The sequence below is a fragment of the Mustela erminea genome, chromosome 1, assembly GCF_009829155.1.
Source record: "Mustela erminea isolate mMusErm1 chromosome 1, mMusErm1.Pri, whole genome shotgun sequence".
Classification (NCBI taxonomy): domain Eukaryota; kingdom Metazoa; phylum Chordata; class Mammalia; order Carnivora; family Mustelidae; genus Mustela; species Mustela erminea.
The window spans coordinates 120,684,922-120,703,245 of NC_045614.1; the positions used below are offsets into that span (position 1 = coordinate 120,684,922).

General features: G+C 36.7%; 1 pseudogene; it reads left to right on the forward strand.

Annotated features, from left to right (window-relative positions):
- The first annotated feature begins 5,574 nt into the window (after nt 1–5,574).
- LOC116590643 lies at nt 5,575–10,147 on the forward strand (annotated as a pseudogene).
- The last annotated feature ends 8,177 nt before the right edge of the window (nt 10,148–18,324 follow it).

Sequence of the window (18,324 nt, forward strand, 5' to 3'; positions counted from 1 at the left end):
CTTTAAAAAAATTACAATGTACTGATATTCCGCATTCACCCGGTGGGAGTATCATATAGGTTTGCTTTTTCCTATCAGTGTAATGGCATCATATTGCCTTAAATTCAAATACGATGTTAGTATTATTTATTTATTTTTATTATGTTGAGTTAGCCAACATAGAGTACATCATTAGTTTTTGATGTAGTGTTCAATGATTCATTAGTTGGGTATAATACCCAATGGTCATCACAACATGTACCCTCCTTAGTACCCATCACCTGGTTATCCTGTCCCCCACCCCCCCTTCTGTAACCCCAGTTGATGTCAGTGTCTTAAAATATCATACTATTTAGTATCCATACTAATGAAATTCTATTGTTAAGGATCACACACAAGGATGTCAAGATAAGGCAGAATTCTACACAATCCCCTTCCTACCCTGGTCTTGGCCAAAGGGCTTTCACTGGTGTCAGGGCCTTGTTATGAATCTCACATTCCTGCATTCCCAGGACCTGGGATCTGAGGGGCTGCAGGAGGGTTAGACTCTTGGGTAGCCCAAATGTAGGGAAAATCAGACAGCCAGGGTTCTGAGTGCGATAAGAATTGTGTAATAGTTTGTAAAAACTTACATACGGGAACACGGAACATAGTTCTGCAAGGATGTGATGGGGCTTTATTTTACCTATGTTAATCCCTTGAGGGATTTGATTTGAATACTGGTTTGTTATTTTCCCCTATGGTTTTTTGTATGTCTTTTTTAAAGAGCACAATTGCTTTAGAATTCCTTTCGGTATTGATTTCTATTCTTTTCTGTTTGGGAAACATTCCAGGTCTCAGAGTGGTACTTGGAGCACCCCTTCACATCTCCTCACCTTATACTCTTCCCTCCACCCTGACTTAAAGAGAAAGAAAAGAGAAAGCACCTGTGTGCACCTGAAGCTTTGTTGAGACTCTTTGGTACAATGCAGTGTTTGTAACTGTTACGGGACGGTTTACAGATAGACCAAAGGGGGCATATGTTAAATCGGGAGAGCGCTATTCCGCTGAGACTCTTGTTTCTAGCTCTCTGTGTGGAGTTGCCTGGAGAATAATTATGAGCAAGCACTGCTCAGATCTGATGGGGATCTGGCTAGAAGAAGAAGATTCTGGGAATAAACGGCAGCTAAGTAGTGTAAGAACCAGCTGTCTGTTTAAATAGTGCTCTGTAAATGTCTACCAGGAGCCTGACTAAACTCAGGGATTTCATTTTATTCAGGATTGCTAACTACCTCACTGTACCACCAAACTGTGAAGAAGCTTTTGGGTTTTACTTTTTAAAAAACTGCTTCTCATCCTTCCCAAAACATAACTACTGCCATATATATATATTTTTATAATTTTTGTTTATTTTAGTTTTTATTATATGTAGCTCCTTTAACATTTGTGATATGATAGTTTCTTTCATTATTTGCTAGCCATGAATGAACCTGGAATCTTTTATATATTTATATACATTATATAAGTGTAGATAGCCACATTAGGTGTGTTTCATAGACAAATCTCTTATTTTTTAATCCAAGTAGCTCTTAGCTACATGTTTTTTGCAGCACTTTGAATTCTAATCTCAATTTCCCGTTTCCTAATTGAAACCTGCTCTGAGACAAATAAGCAAACAAACAAACAAGAAGAGAGAGACAGAAAACTTTTTAGGGGATCCCAGGTTGATATTGTACAGCAGGAAAGCGCAGGTGTTCACATGTATTTGCCCAAATGAGAAAAAGATGTTACATGCTCTTGTTTTTGAATGGAAATACAGAATTACTCTCTTCAACTTCAGGAAGAGGGACTGGAGTGAGACATGGAAGCTCTCCATTATCATATACTTTGTGGAATGTGTTTGTCAGCTTTCAGTGGCACTTGGTTGCAACTCCCTTCACTGTCCATGGTCCTTGAATCTCTGCCCTCTTTGACGGTAGGAATTGTGAAACGACTCTTCCTCCTACTTCTTAGTCCTTTTCAGTCTTCTTGCATGGCTTGTCCACTTCTGTTCACTTTCTTATTTTGTATTTTTCTTCAGTGTTCACTCTCAGGGGCTTCCCTTTCCAATATGCCATCAATTTTGAATGTACCTATTTTTATGGCTTCAGAGCTCAACTTTATGTCTCCTGCCCTGACATCCCTCTTGAGCTCCAGGTCTATATTTTCACACACCTGATGGAAATTCTATCTCAGACCCAACCTGTCTAACACTGAGCTCATGGATTTCTTGCTCTATCCTTTGATGTTTTTGTACCAAAGTTGTTATCCCATATACTCAGGCTCTAGAGAACTTCGTTAAGCTTTCTGTGATTTCTTGACTTGTGCTAGATTTTTAGAAAATGATTGAAATGACAAGAAAATTTTATTTATTTTTTTTTCTTCCTGGGTAGATTTGAATTCAAGTGTTTCTTTTGTTGTCTTTCAAAATTCACTGTTAAAAATTTTTTTAATTGGGGACGCCTGGGTGGCTCAGTTGGTTAAGCAGCTGCCTTCGGCTCAGGGCATGATCCCAGCGTGATGGGATCGAGTCCCACATCGGGCTCCTTGCTCGGCAGGGAGCCTGCTTCTCCCTCTGCCTCTGCCTGCCATTCTGTCTGCCTGTGCTCGCTCTCTCTCCCTCTCTCTGACAAATAAAAAAAAATTTTTTTAATTGTTTTGAACTTTTATGAAGAACTGCCAGTCACTTCAAAATATACACTTTTAAAGTGCCTGAAAGACTCTTGTAGTCATTTCTTGTTATTATTTATTACATAGATTAAGAATCAGATGCAGATGGGAGTGAACTGGGCTTCCAAGCCTTTAGGGAGGATATGCTTCTTCTAAATATAATGAGAAAAGTATGGTTGTTAACTACATATCCCACATCTCTCTAAGTGTGTTCACCTCCATTTCTTTATTCATATCATTTCAAATATTCAGACTTACACCAGTAACATCTGGGAATTATATGCTTTATATGTTTATATTTAAAGGTCCATGTTTAAAAGTCTGATCTTAGTTTTATCTGACTCAAAGATTTATTATTTCCAGAGCCCCAGAGCCCGTGTCTTTGGGTCTTCTTCATACTTTGTTTCCTCTGGGTAGAGTCACTGTCTCAGACTTGTCATGCAGTCAGTCTCAAGTAATTAGCCAGGTTCAATTTTTATAGTAATCAAGCCAAGAATAATGACATGATAATGGGAATTTAGCAGCAACATAAATTATCTTAGATTCAACAAATCACGTTAGGAACACATTAAAGAAAGAAATGCTGTTCCACTTTTGGAGTTACTTCATTATGTGACAAAAAAGGGACTGAAATGAATGTAGGCTTTGTAACTTCCAGAAGTAAGGAAGTGGAACTTAGATATGGGCATAAGTTTGGTGAGGTGAAATCTCTGTTAGTAAACTAATAAAATTTGACTCATTTCTTTAGACAAACATCTCTAAATAGAGCTATACGATAATAAGTACATGCTGGCTTAGATGCCTGTAGTTCCTCATCGTCACCTGAAATGAGCCTGTGGTTAATAGCTTGCAGCTAATATGAATATTATTTATTCATGACAGGCAAAGCACAGTTCCTTCAGGACTTTTGAAATGCCCTTTCTGACTCCTTTCTGGGAGGGAAAATAATAAATTTGTCAATTCCATATTCATAGGAACTGTATTCTTTTATTAGGCCAAATAACAATTTCTATGGGTCGACTTGTCTCAGTCTTTGCTTATCTTAAGAGAAAGGAGTTACTAAGACCACAATAGGTATTTCTCACTTGGTTTGAACACTTGGTTTGTGGTAAAGGATGGATGTTGAAAAAGAATACAATCGTGACTCACGCAAATATAGAATGAATGCATGTCATTATTTCACTCATTAATTAATGAAGGGACTGGAAAAGATGTTAAAACTAATAAGTACAACGGAGAGTCTAAAGAGCATCGGTGCTCTTGTTTATTTTAGTTTTTATTATATGTAGCTTCTGTATTAGTACCTAATACAGAAGCTAATCAGAAAGACTGATTTAAATGTGCTTAATAGAAGCAAAGCTGACTTCAGCAGTGGAGAAGGAAGTCGAATGAAACTCCACTGGACAGAATTTATTTGCATGCCTATAACCAAGAATTCTTTGGATTACTATGTTTTCTGCCAGTAAATGTCTATCTCTAGAGAATTAAAAAATATCTAAAGACAATGAGAGGTACAAAGTCCATAAATTTAATCCTTAGTGTGTTCTAAACAATGCATGGTTTTCATTGAACACCGTTTAATCTTTTGGTCCATTTCCTTAGCATTCACAATTTTTCCCTACAGAGTGCTTTCTTCTTTTGACATTAAACCCTTTACTGGTCTTTGAGGAGGTGATATTCCAATTTATGTTTCAAAATGGTTTTTATGATCTCTGCTTAAGCTCACCCTTCCTATCCCCCAACTTCTTCTTAGACAACTCAGTCATGAATATGTACTAGAGAAGATCATATCTTAAAATTGGAAAATGATCCTGAAGAGCACCTGATAATGATCACATTTGGCTCATTTGGTGAAGCTGCTGTGTGAATGGAATAAGAATGGAGTGGGAGGAGGAGAGTTTTAGACATTTTATAATGCATGTTAAGAAAAACAAATTCAAGGTCTTTTTGTTTAGCATATTTGTTATTTTTATAGTAGTTCATGCAGTTATCTTAAATCATAGCAGGAGGTTTATCAATTAGATATGGTGAAGCCTTAACAAAGTTTGAAGGCCACATGATCCAAATTTCTAAACAGTTTTTTCTTTTTTTAAGAGAGAGCATGTGAGGAGGGGTTGGGAGGAGCAGAGGGAGAGAGAGCAACCACGCCTACTGTGGAGCCTGATACAGGGCTCCATCCCATGACCCTGAGATCGTGATCTGAGTGGAAATCAAGAGTCAGATGCTTAACCAACAGAGCCACCCAGGTACCCCTAAACAGTTTTATTATTACCCCAGTAATGAGTTAATTCTTTTACTCACTAGATCATAAACTTGGTAAGTGTAGCAACTCCATCCATTTTGTTCATTATTGCCTCCCCAAAGCCTTGCACAGTGTCTGAAGCACAGTATATATGTGATATATATTTATCCAATGAAATTTTAAGAATAATTTTTAATCCCCTACTCTTTGTGTGATATTGTGCTAGGTGCTGGGGATTAAAAGTAAGCTTCATGCAATTCTTATCTTCATGACCTTTTCCCCAAAGGAATTGTCCCCAATGAGAGAATTTCAGGTAATATGGCAGAGTGACAAGAATAATTTGAGTTTGTCCCCCAATCATACCAAATAGACAAATTTCTGCTGTATTTGAACATGTGGCTAATTTTTAGTGAGATCTATTCATGCTACATGCTTGAAGTCACTAAGACGTGGCTGAGGTATAGAACATTCATTAGCTTTTATAGCTGCTCTTCCTTAGGATTTCCCAGCAACACTTTACCACATTTCTGAATCTGATCAGTGGCTCCTTCTTTCCAACAGCAGCCCGAGAAAACCAACAATACCAGAAATTATTACGTGCCTCAGTAATTCAATCCTTATAACCATCCTACGGAGTAGGTGGCACATTAAGGATCACGACGGCAATGGTACAGCTAGTGGATGGCAGAATTCAGACAGGACTTGAGATCTACCTGAATTCAAAGACTGTAACCTTTGCCACTAATCAGTGTAGGAACTGACATGATAACGATAGGGTTGAGTTGGTATTGAGTATGTGTGTGTGTGTGTGTGTGTGTGTGTGTGTGTAGTGTGCTTGTGAGGAGCAGGGTAAGCCTTTCCCCATATCATTGCAAAATGGAGAAAAAATGTGCATTATTCATTTGTGCTCAGCTTTAGACTTCTCACCACCCAGGATTCTGTTCAATGAAAAATTGCATAGTGACTCTGACAATTGAATCAATACTTCTATTAACTGTAACATGCAATTTGAAGGTTCAGGAGGTGATTGGATTATGTTTTGTAGAGTTATTATCTTCCATTGGTGGAGTCATGGCTAAGAGGTACCAAGGAGTTTTTGAAATGTGTCTTTACTGCAGAAAGGTCATTTAGTCTTTTAAACAACGGCACTTTGGCCCTTTCACCCACCCCTGGCCCGAAGAGTTCAGGAATAGGTGCCATGTGACCATGATCAATCCTTCAAACCTTTGTATATACAGGACAGCCTGGCATTTTTTGTGTTGTCACCTTTCAAAAAATTTCCAATACCCCTAACATTTGATTTTTTTTCTCAGAATGTTCTCCTAAAATGTCTACATTTCTATTTACTTTAGTTTTGCTTCCAATTTTGAACTCAGTGTGCTTTTCTTTTTTTTTTCCATTTTATTTTATTTCTTTTCAGTGTTCCAGCACTCATTGTTTATGCACCACACCCAGTGCTCCATGCAATACGTGCCCTTCAGTGTGCTTTTCTAAAGTCATTTCCCTCCTTCTAATTAACCTGATTCTATTACACACACATTCCCTATTCTTAGCTTCATTGTATCATCTACATAAATTACTAAACTTATTTCAGCTTTATCTCAGACCTTCTTTAACACCTATTCTTCAGAGTTCTTGGTTTCTTGCCATTTTCCCTGATTAGTCTCACATCTCTTTTTTCTAGTAATGACCTGGCAAGAAAATAATTTTTTTTATTGTTACTTTCACTTAATTTAATTCTTTTCACCAAGGGGCCAATTTACTCAGATCACAAAGCCACTCTGAATTCTTTTGTTTGTCTCTTTCTAATATCCCACTAATGTGAACTGAAAGTAAAAAAAATATATATATATGTATATACATATATATATAGAGAATGTGTAGGAAATGAGAATAAATGTTATAAAGATTTATATATTTATTTAATTAAAACATATACATCATCCAATTTTATTGGTCTAAGTTCTAAAAGGTAACTTCTGGGTAAAAAAAATAATTGTACAAATAGCATATTACAGCAAATAATTATCTTTAATGATTTAGTTTTCAATTTTTATTTGATCTATGATTAATACAATATTTTATGTAGTATGTTTTATTTATTGTAACTTTTCACAGAAACATTTTCAAGAGTAGTGTAGCATCATTAACTTTCCTGTAGCCATTACTCAGTTTCAACCATTTTGAACTCATGACCTATCAATCTTGTTTTATCTACACTCCCAATCACTTTCTTCTACCCTCTGGAGTGTTTTGAAACAAATTCTAGCCATCACATCATTTTATAGGAGTATTTCAATATGTCTTCCTAAAGCTCTCCTCTGGAAGAAAAGCAGTTTTGAACTCTAAAGGACATAACCATAACCAGTTTTGAACTCTAAAGGACAGATGGATAGTAGACTCAATGGTATCCAGCTGTGTTCTCATTTCTTCTCTCTTACCGAAGTTCAAAGCAAGCAATTCTAATTTTTCTATTGCAGATCCCAGACCAGCAATACTATTAAAGGTGAGAAGAAACAACATAATTTATCATTAGCTGTGTCCTAAATAAATTAATAAATACATACACATATGCAATATATATGATTATATTTGTTTATATATATAATCCTTATATAACATATGTGTTATTATTAAGATATATGTTATTATTATTTACTTTTTTTAAATAAGGAAATGAAATCCAGGAAAGATACAATGTCACTCATTTACTAAGTGACAGAGTGGGGAGAACAAACTCAAGTCAGCCTTTTAAATTTTTTTTTTTTTAAATATTTTATTTATTTATTTGACAGAGAGAAATCACAAGTAGATGGAGAGGCAGGCAGAGAGAGAGAGAGGGAAGCGGGCTCCCTGCTGAGCAGAGAGCCCGATGCGGGACTCGATCCCAGGACCCTGAGATCATGACCTGAGCCGAAGGCAGCGGCTTAACCCACTGAGCCACCCAGGCGCCCAGCCTTTTAAATTTTTTTTAAGATTTTATTTATTCATTTGAGAGAGAGAGAGCAAGCACTAGCAGGGGGAGCAGCAGAGGGGGTGGCGAGCAGAATCCCCACTGAGCAGGAGCCCGTGTGGGGCTCCATCCCAGCGCCCTGGATCATGACCTGAGCCGAAGGCAGATGCTTAACCAACTGAGCCACCCAGGTGCCCCTCAGGTCAGCCTTTTTATTATGCTGTGCTACTACTTCACAAGATTAAGAATTGGCTTCTTAATGTGAGGCTTTAGAAGTGAATTTATTATGGCTGTGGTTATACAATAGCTGCTTATAGCTGCTTCCTGGATAGATTTTCCTAGTTCTGGTTCTCATGTTACCCAATCTCTGCCTGGGTTCCTCTTCTCCCTGCCAGTCGATCTCTGCCCTAACCTGATCCACTGGAACCGCCACCACCTTTGTGATATCTGTCCATTTGGCAGGGTCTCAGTTGTGGCTTACTCAGCCGCCTGGCCTAGCCTCAGAACCCTACCCTTAAACTTCTTTTTGTTAACTCTTTTGGTCTGATCTAATCGCTTTGGTTGAACTGACCAAAAGTTTCACACTGGCTTTATTAAGAGCTATGTGGAAATTTTATTTATAAATGTGGAATGGACATACTCTGAAGATTAGGAAAAAAACATCATATTTTCTTAGCTTGGGGATTTTTTGTTGGTTTTCATTTCAGTGAGAAAGTAGGGTAGATGAGAGGGAGAAAATAGAAAACTCAGAGTAGATTTCAGTGGGGGAAAACAATAGTTTTATCATTCATTTATCTGCATCTACTTATCTATATAGTTTTATACTTTTATTTTTTGTTTACATATTTTATAGGGGAATTAAAGACATTTGAAATAAGAATTAAATAAAATAAATGTTACTGCAGAAGTAAAAAAGAAGTCCAGAGAAAACATAAAAGTAGAAAGTCAAGTTAAGAGAAAAAAGAACACACATATGCAAGTAATAAGGATTTATCAGGTTATTATAAATACATTTAAATTTAGCTCTCAGTTTTCTTGAAATAAATTTGGAAAGATGTAGTCGGTGACACAGTTTTGTTATCAGAGAAGTTGCTTGTCATTTGCTTAGGGGAAGTCATACTTCTCCCAGCAATAAGTTAGAAAATATGTTTTTCACTTTGTTTTGTATGTAGGAACAGCTGAGTGATTTGGTAGATAATGTCTGAAACAATATTTTAATAAAAATAAGAAGGATAGAATAAAATAGCTGTTTCCTTTAACTCTAAGATGAATGTTGGCCTCATGAGATTACAAAGCAACCACAGGAAGATTATTAAGTGAATAGTTAAGGCAATAAATACGTTGAAAGTTTTATTACTTGATGTAAGCATAGAAATTAAGATTATGTAAGATGATAAAACATTGTATCTCCTTCAAATAATATCACTTCATTTAACCAAATTTTCCAGGGCAAGGTAATCAGTTTGTTTAACCAAACTTTCAAAAACATGGATAATTTGGGATTGTTGTATTGTCTAATGAAGACTTGGAATGCTTGTATCTCATGTTATTCTTTGAGGGTGTATGTACTTACTTAAGAAAGCTGATCAGTGCTTGGTGTAGGCATTACCTAATGCCAGCCCTTACAGAGTTGACTTTTTTCTTCTCCTGGACTGGAGGCCTCTGCCATAACCGTATTATGCCAGATCCTTTGTTAGGCCAAGAAGCATTTGAGCTTGAGCCCCTCTTCATATTTATTGAGGCAGGAGGTAGTGGAGTAGTGCTGTATGATCTCGCACCTGGCATTGTTCAATCCAGATGTCAGTTGGGATTGGAAAAATAACCCAGAACCCTGGGACAAACTGGGTCCCAATGATCAGTACAAGTTCTACTCAGTGAATGTAGATTAAAGCAAACTGAAGAAAAAGGTCCAGACTTCTAAATGGCATGTTTCACTATAAAGTTGCTTAGAATGAGGGCTTTCAGAAGCTGTCTGCACAATTTTCCACTAATCTAGGAAATATTTCCCCTCTAAATGTACAAAATTGTGTTGGTGTATTGTGTTGGGGTTTACACTGATTAATAAATATCTGAAACATGAAAAAAAAAAGCTGACAAGCAAGTTGGTATTCTTTAGATAAAACTAGATAATCTGGCTATATGTCCAAAAAGTTGTTGGGTATTTTTAGGGGGGAGAGTGAGGAAAGTCTGGACTCAGAGAGTAAGATGCTAACAGTGGTTACCACTGGGAAGAGATAGTTGGAAGCAGTTGTCTACTTGTTGACTTTTCTACATTGCTATCTAGATGGTGGGATTGTGTTCACTTCTACTTCTTTGTTTTTATATAGTTAAAAACTAGTAAATGCTAAAATGAATGAATCAATAAATTACATTAAATTAGGTTAGGCTAGATTAAATGAGGAAGATATTTAGGACACTTATTTGGATGGATACTTCACATTGTTAATATTAGATGTGCTACATAGTCACCGATGTAGGGGAGAAAAATCAAAACTAGAACATAGCACTTATAAAGCTGTTTTACTCTGGAAAATGTGGCATAAATGTGCACTATAAACAATTATATTTTAAAAACATTGTCTCTAAAAAAAGTTCATTTCACTTTACCACACTGATTGCATGTTTACTAGGCACTGGGCGACACAAGAGAAAATATTATATTCCATTTTAAGATTTCCTGCAGGGCTTTCATCAATCTTTTAGAGTATGAGAATGGCCTCCATTCATGCCCTGGAGCATACCACCTACAGGCCGTCAAACCATGAGACCTCAAATAGCTTCCTGGAAGCCTCCAAAATCAGCTGCCTTTTGCTCTAATCTAAGCTGAAGGCATTCCTGTTGCATGATGCTGTTTCCTATTACAGTTTTCTCCTGCACTGCTCCCTTTGCTCTGCACTTTCCACAGAGTCTGTAGAAACTCTGAACATTGCTTTTTACCTCTTGCTCTAAGTAAGTTGATTCCCACAAATGATAGGGCTCTCCCTTTTGTCCTGTCAAGGGCAAGACCAACCCTGCTTTTTTGGTCAACTTCCCATTTAGAGGTCCGAGGCTCCCTCTAATTTGAAATTACAGGTAATGATTGTTTTTCTTTCTTGGAAAAAATATACATTTCTAATGGTTCTATTAATTATTGCTTTTAATAAGCTATGAAAATATTTGTGTGTACCATTCCCTGAATGATGTATTTCACATCTTGGCAAAGAGTGAAATAGATGTTTCCAAAGTACCTGCAAGAATTTCCTATCCTCAAATTGTTCTAGTTGGCCATTTAGTGTAGGACCTGACCAATGAACCCATTCAAAATGAGGTAGGGGGTTGTGACTGTCCTCACTATACTTAATAACTAATATCCTGGGAAAGGAAAGGGCTAGAACAGTCCTTAAACCTGAAGGAACTCATCTTCAGTGTCATGTTCTATAAAGTGCTGGGTGGGAGAAAGATCTGAATCAGCTCAGACAGTTGAAAAATAATAGGGAAAAAAAAATTGACAAACAAAGTGCTAAAATCAAAATGACCAATGTGAGAAAGTAACAGAAGGTACATCACTTGTGAATACATTTAGCTTCAATAATAGATAACCTACTTAAAAGGAGCCTACAACAGTAGGTGTTATTATTCTTATAAAACAGAATATCCAGAGGTGGATTTTTGGGTATTGGTTTAATTGTTCAAGTTATTATCAGAGACCAGGATGCTTTCTCTCCTTCTCTCTGCCATCTGATTCTGCTGATCCTTCTTTTGGTACTTGCTAGCCTCTTGACGACAAGATGGCCACTTATATGCCAAATATTATGCCCATTTTTAAAGAAGAAGGAGAAGAGCAGCCAATGACATCTATCCCCTCTCACCAGGAAAGCAAAAATTTATCAGATTTCTCAAGGAAACGTTTATTTATGCCTCATTGGCTCTAGCTGCATCCTGTCGGCAACTTTAAATGTAGTAGAAGCTGGAGATCAGGAAACACTCATTGTCTCCCCTGGGCCTGGACACATGACCACATTAAAGAGGGATCTAGTAGAAGGGCCAACCAACAGGCGGGAATTAAGGGTAGGCAATTAGGTGGAATTAGTGGTAGGCAATAACCGACTGATCTCTGGGCTCTTGGAGTCCTTCATTGCTTCTTTTCAAAGATTCTAAATTAGGCTCAGACTATAGTATGGAGTCATCATTGATTTTTTTTTTTACATATGCTTAAGATTATTTGACAATGACAGTTTTAGAAATGTGTAGAAAACAAATTCTTTTTTTTAATTTTTAATTTTTTATAAACATATAATATATTTTTAATCCCCAAGGTACAAGTATGTGAATCACCAGGTTTACACACTTCACAGCATTCACCATAGCACATACCCTCCCCAATGTCCATAACCCCAGAAAACAAATTCTTTATTCAACTAAACTCTCTGATGTTGAACTGTGGGGCTCCTTGTCCTGGGAACTGTGGAGAAAGTTGATGTGAGGTATTAGAGACAGCTTTTTCTTTCTTTTTTTTTTTCCTTCTGTTTTTGGCACTACCCAATCCAAATGCCTATCTCCTCTTATTGTGGGAATATGGCGGGAACAGTAACTGGCTCATATGTTGTCAATTATAACCATAAATTTTGTTTTAATGCACGTGAGTTAGTTTTTCTGTTTTTATCTCATATTCTAAAGAAAAATCTGTGACCTTGGATTCCTTACCTTATGAAAACAAAAGATGCTAATTTAGTTAAAAAATTGTGTTTATAGAGATCAAATTTAAGAAGGGTTGTATAGAAAGGCAAATCCTACACAGATAATTTAAAACTCTTAATAGCATGGAACATCTAAGGTTAAAACATAAAATTATCTTTTAAAGTTTTTGATTGAAAGGTGAATGGGTACTGGTCCCAGAATAGAAGAATAAATCTGTGTGAAAGTTTAAAAAGTTGAGATCTTTATCATTTCCAAGATGCATTCCCTCTAGTGGGTGAAAAATATGTTATGAATCTTATCCTTAGTAACAGTACACTTTTAAGGAAACCTGCCAAGACCAGAGGAAATGCCTTTTTATTTGCTAGGATATGTGAATGAATTGGGTGTTTTAGAAAGCAGTGAGATATACATTTAGAACTCTAAGAGATAGAATTCAGTGAAAAGAGAGATGTGTTTACCATCTAGGTTTTTCATAATTACTTCCATAAGTTGGAGCTCACATAACATTCTCTTTCAAAAATCTAGGAGATAATCTGGAAGATAATCATACTTGTTCTTATTTGGAGCATTGAGATGTGTGGGCATTTTTATGAAATATTTTAAGCAAGAAGCACATATATATTTTCCTGATATAAAAAGTTATAAAATTTTTCAGAGCATTCCATAAGTTTTGAATTTGAATAAATTATGTCTTATGATTAAATAAGACCTTGTGTATTTCCGTGTTTCAGAAACACTTTTTCAAGGCCAGCTGAGTGTTTCTAGGTTGGGAAGCAGGTTTGCTTATCTTTACTGTGCATTGCTGTGCACACCATTACTTCTCTACCCAAGTGAAAAACTCCTGCCATGCAAGGCTTATGCCTCTGATTGTACTCTATCATCTCCGCATCATTTTCAGCCATGATGGTCCAGTTGCCATTTGTTAAAGTCTTAAGCACTAGCCTCACAGTTATCATTGCCAATCCATGTCCTGTCACCATTCTGGCTCCAACTCACTGACCATTCAGACCTGGAACATCAGTAACATTTTTTTTTTTTTTTAAGATTTAATAGTTATTTGTGTGTGAGAGAGAGAGAGAGAGCGCACGCACATATGGGTGGGCAAAAGGAGAGAGAGAATCTCAAGCAGACTCCCTGCTATGTGTGGAGCCCAACATGGAGCCCGATCCCATGACCCTGAGATCACAACCCAAACCAAAATCAAGAGTCAGCAGCTCAACTGACTGAGCCACCCAGGTACTCCATGGAACATCAGTAACTTTTACTGAACTAGGGAGAGAGCGTCCAGGAGGAAGGCACAGCAAATGAGAGTTCCTCAGAACTATGTACTTCCCTTCCCTCACATGTGAATCTGGACAGTAGTAGTGACTGTCACATAGGAGGGATTTAGAGCTGAATCAAATCAACCATGTAAAGTATCTCTCCCACCATCTGGTTGATAGTAAACACTAAACAAATAGTTGCTAGGAATATTAAGAATGAAAGTAGAATAAGTTGTTCTTTTTGGAAAGAAGACTTGAGATACAGGTATTTAACTCTACATACTGACACAAATTTACTTATACACTGTCAAATCAGTTCAAACAAATTATTTGGCACCTGCTGTGGGTAAGGGAGTGTGCTGGATAGTGTGGAAGGCTAAAGAAATATTTAGGGACTAAGATCTCTATTTTGTAGTTTACATTTTACTTCTGTTATTTATTACTACTTTGTCTCACTACCTATTTTAGAAGTTACTTCCCTAAGTGTGGGCCTGCACCCATACACACAGTCATACACTCTCTAACACCTATCTCTCCTTTTATTTTCCCTGAGTTTGGCTACTTGGAGATTCAGTATACATGGCTTTTCTTGGGTGATGACCTTATAAATCATTTGAATCACAGTTGGTATTTCTGAACATTTGAAATGCTCACGGCAAGAAAGACTTCACATTTCTGAAAGAAAGGCTGTCACAAACACTGAACTTTATTGGAAAAGGAGCCAGATGCTAATGGAAAACATAAATGTTATCCAAGAAAAGTTTTGCATTTGTATATTAAGAATAGTTTTTGTACCTAATAGCTACATGTGGCTACATTTCTTTTCTTGGCGTAGGTGTCCACTTCCAAGGAAATGATGACTGAAATGTTAGAAATGCAAAATTAATTAACACCTTGTATAGTTCATTTGGCTCCTGTGGATTCAGTAATGGCTTTATTTGTATGTAACTGTGTCTGTTGGTTATTTTTGACAAGTTGGGACAAAATATCTGCTCTACACAATTTCTGAGTTTTTGATGCTGCTGAGAATAACTGCAAGGATAAGAGGTGGTGAAAAGAGAATGAGAGACTGTAAATGTTATTGTGAGGGATTATGCTTCTATTTGTACCGATTATGTGTCAATCCTGGGTTTTCATTAAAAGGGAGAGGATATTTTAAGGCTAATGGCTTCTTTTATAAAAACAAAGTTAAAGAACATGATTTATTTCAATTACAGTTTTTCAAAACATAAAGATTTCACCCTTAACGATGTTTTTTATTACTTGATTCCTAAAGACAGTGTCCTTCAATAAGGTAAGAGTGATCTAAATACAACATTTGAAAAAAGGGCCATGAAAGCTCACCTTCACTGTGTTATCTATTATTCAATTGTTCTTTTGTGTTCATTTCACTTGCCACTTTCTCTTGAGACAAAACAGTGCCTAAACTATCCCAAATAGGAGGAGTTATTCTTTAAACCTAAGTTTCACTGGATAAAACACCATTTGTTCTGTGTACAGAATAAAATAAAAGTACATTTTTGGTATGTAGTTGTCAGGCAGATTGCAAAACAAATTTCATCAAGTTTACAGCATGCAACTCTACATTAAGAGTTATTCCCCGATATGAGAATGACCTCCTTTTATATGTGTGTATATATGTGTGCATGCATATAAATGTGTGTGTGCACATAAATATGAATATATATGCTAGTGTATTTATGTATGTTTAAGTATTGAAAAGGTTTATTGATTATTTGTAGGATTTCTAAATTATTACTTTAAATAGCATTATTATTTGATCTGCCATTATAAGTTGGAAATATTTGAGTAAATGATTGGTACATGAAGTATCAGAATTTTATATTGTGAAATTTGAAGTGAATTATCATGGGTAATTGACCTTGGAAATGCAATGTGTGTTAAATCTGGTGATAGATTCTGAGAACATTATTAAAACACAAAAGGATTAGTGTTTATTTATTCATTCAGCATTTACTTAGCACCTATCAAGTGCCAAATACTGTGCTTGGTTCCAGAGTAGCAAGATGCAGTTGCCCTGGTTTTCCACTGTCTGTCATGTATCCCCTCCTTCCCTTGATATCAGCCTCCTCTCTCTTTGCATCAGCTTCCTCTCACCTTTCGGTCCTGTTGGGGAATGGTCATGAAGGCAATGTCCTCTGAGCCCACGGTGATAGGCTTAGGTTGACTTAGGTTGAGCTAATCATGGTACTTGGTACAGTGACAAATTCCTAGATGAGCCTGTGACCCAGGGGGATTATTCTGTGGATGTTTGGGGAGAAAGGTTTGCTTTCCTTTAGGGTTGCTAACCTGAGATCACATAATCCAGGGGCTATCAGTTAGTGAACTGTTTCCCACTAGTTTCTCTGTTAGGACTGGATTTCTATCACTTGTAGTCAAAAGTCCTGATTAATAAAATTATAGACACAACCATCTATAAAATATGGTTCTAGCCCTTAAGTAATTCCATCTGATTTGACAGATTTATAAAGCAACAGTTTCAGTGTAAGACGAAAAGCACTATTTGTGGTATGTACACAGTGTAATGGAACCAGGCAGGAGAAAGTAATGTGCCCTAAGCGGGTATGTGAAGGTTTCAGAGAATGATATTTGAGCTGGGTGTTAAATTTTGTGTGGAGAGTCACCAAGGCAAATGAAAGAAAATGAGTTACTAAAATGAAAGAGATAGATAGCATGTAAAAGCACAGAAATCAGAAAATACATGGTGTGTTCAAGGATTATAAGAAGTTCATGAACTGTGAAGAGGAGTGGATGAAAGATGCAGTGGAGGTCTGCCAGTTGGGTGATTGGGTTTTGATAGAATTTGAAAAGTATGTACCTGTGGAAAAAAGAAATGTCACCTGTCAAACTCACAGACATAACTCTAATGTTGGCAATGAAAAAAAAATCCTGATATAACAGAGACTTTAAAAATAGTTAACACTGAGTGTTAAATATCTCTCAGAATTTCCTTGTCTTCTCCTCTATGTGTCAGTCAGGCTCAGACTTTTCACATGCCCACCAGAGTCATGAGTGAAGGGAAACAAGAAAGGTCAAAAAGGACAAATTATAAATGATAGGTAATTGAGGGAGTCTTGATCAGTTCAGGCTGCTATAACAAAAGTACTGGAGATTGTGTGGCTTATGAACAATAGACGTTTATTTCTCAGAGTTTGGATGCTGGGAAGCCCAAGATTACAGCACCAACAGATTCAGTATCTAGGGAGAGATTGCTTCTTGTTTCACAGACAGTTGTCTTTGGGTGTGTTCTCAGGTGGTGGAAAATGAGAAGTCTGGTCTCTTCAGCTCCTTCCAAGAGTGCTACCTTCATGACTTAATCACCTCCGAAAGGCCATACTTCCTAACGCCATGACATTGGAATTAGGGTTTCAACATATGAATGGGGGTGTGTGTAAGTGTCCCAAACATGCAGTCCATAACAGACTATGTTCGGAAAAGTGAAAGAATGAAAAGAAAAAGAGAGAGGGGAGAAAAAGCACCAGTGGAAACTGAATTTTAGGAGTTTTTCAGCATTTTAAACCTATGACCCTAGTAGCTAGAGACCAGAGACTGTAGGTAGCTATATTATGTTAGTTAATGAAAAAAAATATTAGAAAACTGTATTTAATGCCATTGCTGTGTTTTTTGAGTGGAAGTTTCCCTTTGCTGCCTCTTCTGGAGTTATTAATAAATATTTTTCAATGATATTCTTTCACTGTTATTGAATATGTGTTTTATTTGAATGGGGTACTTCATAAGGCTGTCCAGTTTTTATCAGCTTATATAAAATAAAAGACTTCTCTATATGTCTTCTGTTGAGAAAAGGTTAAGTACACATTTTAAATCTTTAGCTTAGCAGGGCTAATTACATAGAAGTATGTGATGCTTAATTTTATGTTCCAGTCTGGGTAGGCCACAGGACCTAGATGTACTACAAGGTATTTTTAGATGAAATTAACATTTAAATCAGTAGACTTTGAATAAAGCAGATTACCATAATGTGTTGGGCCTCATGTAATAAATTAAAAGCTTTAAGAGAAAAAAAAAATGACTGATGCTCCCAGAGGACTTGTGTATTTTCTCCAATGCCTCTATTCTAAGCTCAGTCCTCTTGATCTTATAACTCTGATGGTGAGAGCAATCAGATGAGAATTCCAAGAAAAATCTCTTTAAAGAACATGGGAATGGTTCTTTCCTAGTTTCTGGTCTAAGCACTTCTGAAGACTGAGTGTCCTCTGAGCAGAGAGTAGAGCCAGACCCATCTAAATGAACTGGAGAAGATAGTATCAAAATAGGGTGAGTCTAAAAAGGAGGATGAATCCCAGGGGAAGGAGCTACCTGAATTGAAATGATTTAAGTGTCTTACCTCCAAAAAAGACAAGTTTAAACCCTTGACATTAGCACATTATTCCAAAAATGCCATTGTTTTAATCTCGATGACCATAAATGTTTTTCTCATGTTCAGGCTTTATTGGTGGGTTTAGGAGGGTGGATGAAGGAAGGGGTGCATTCCTTACAAAATC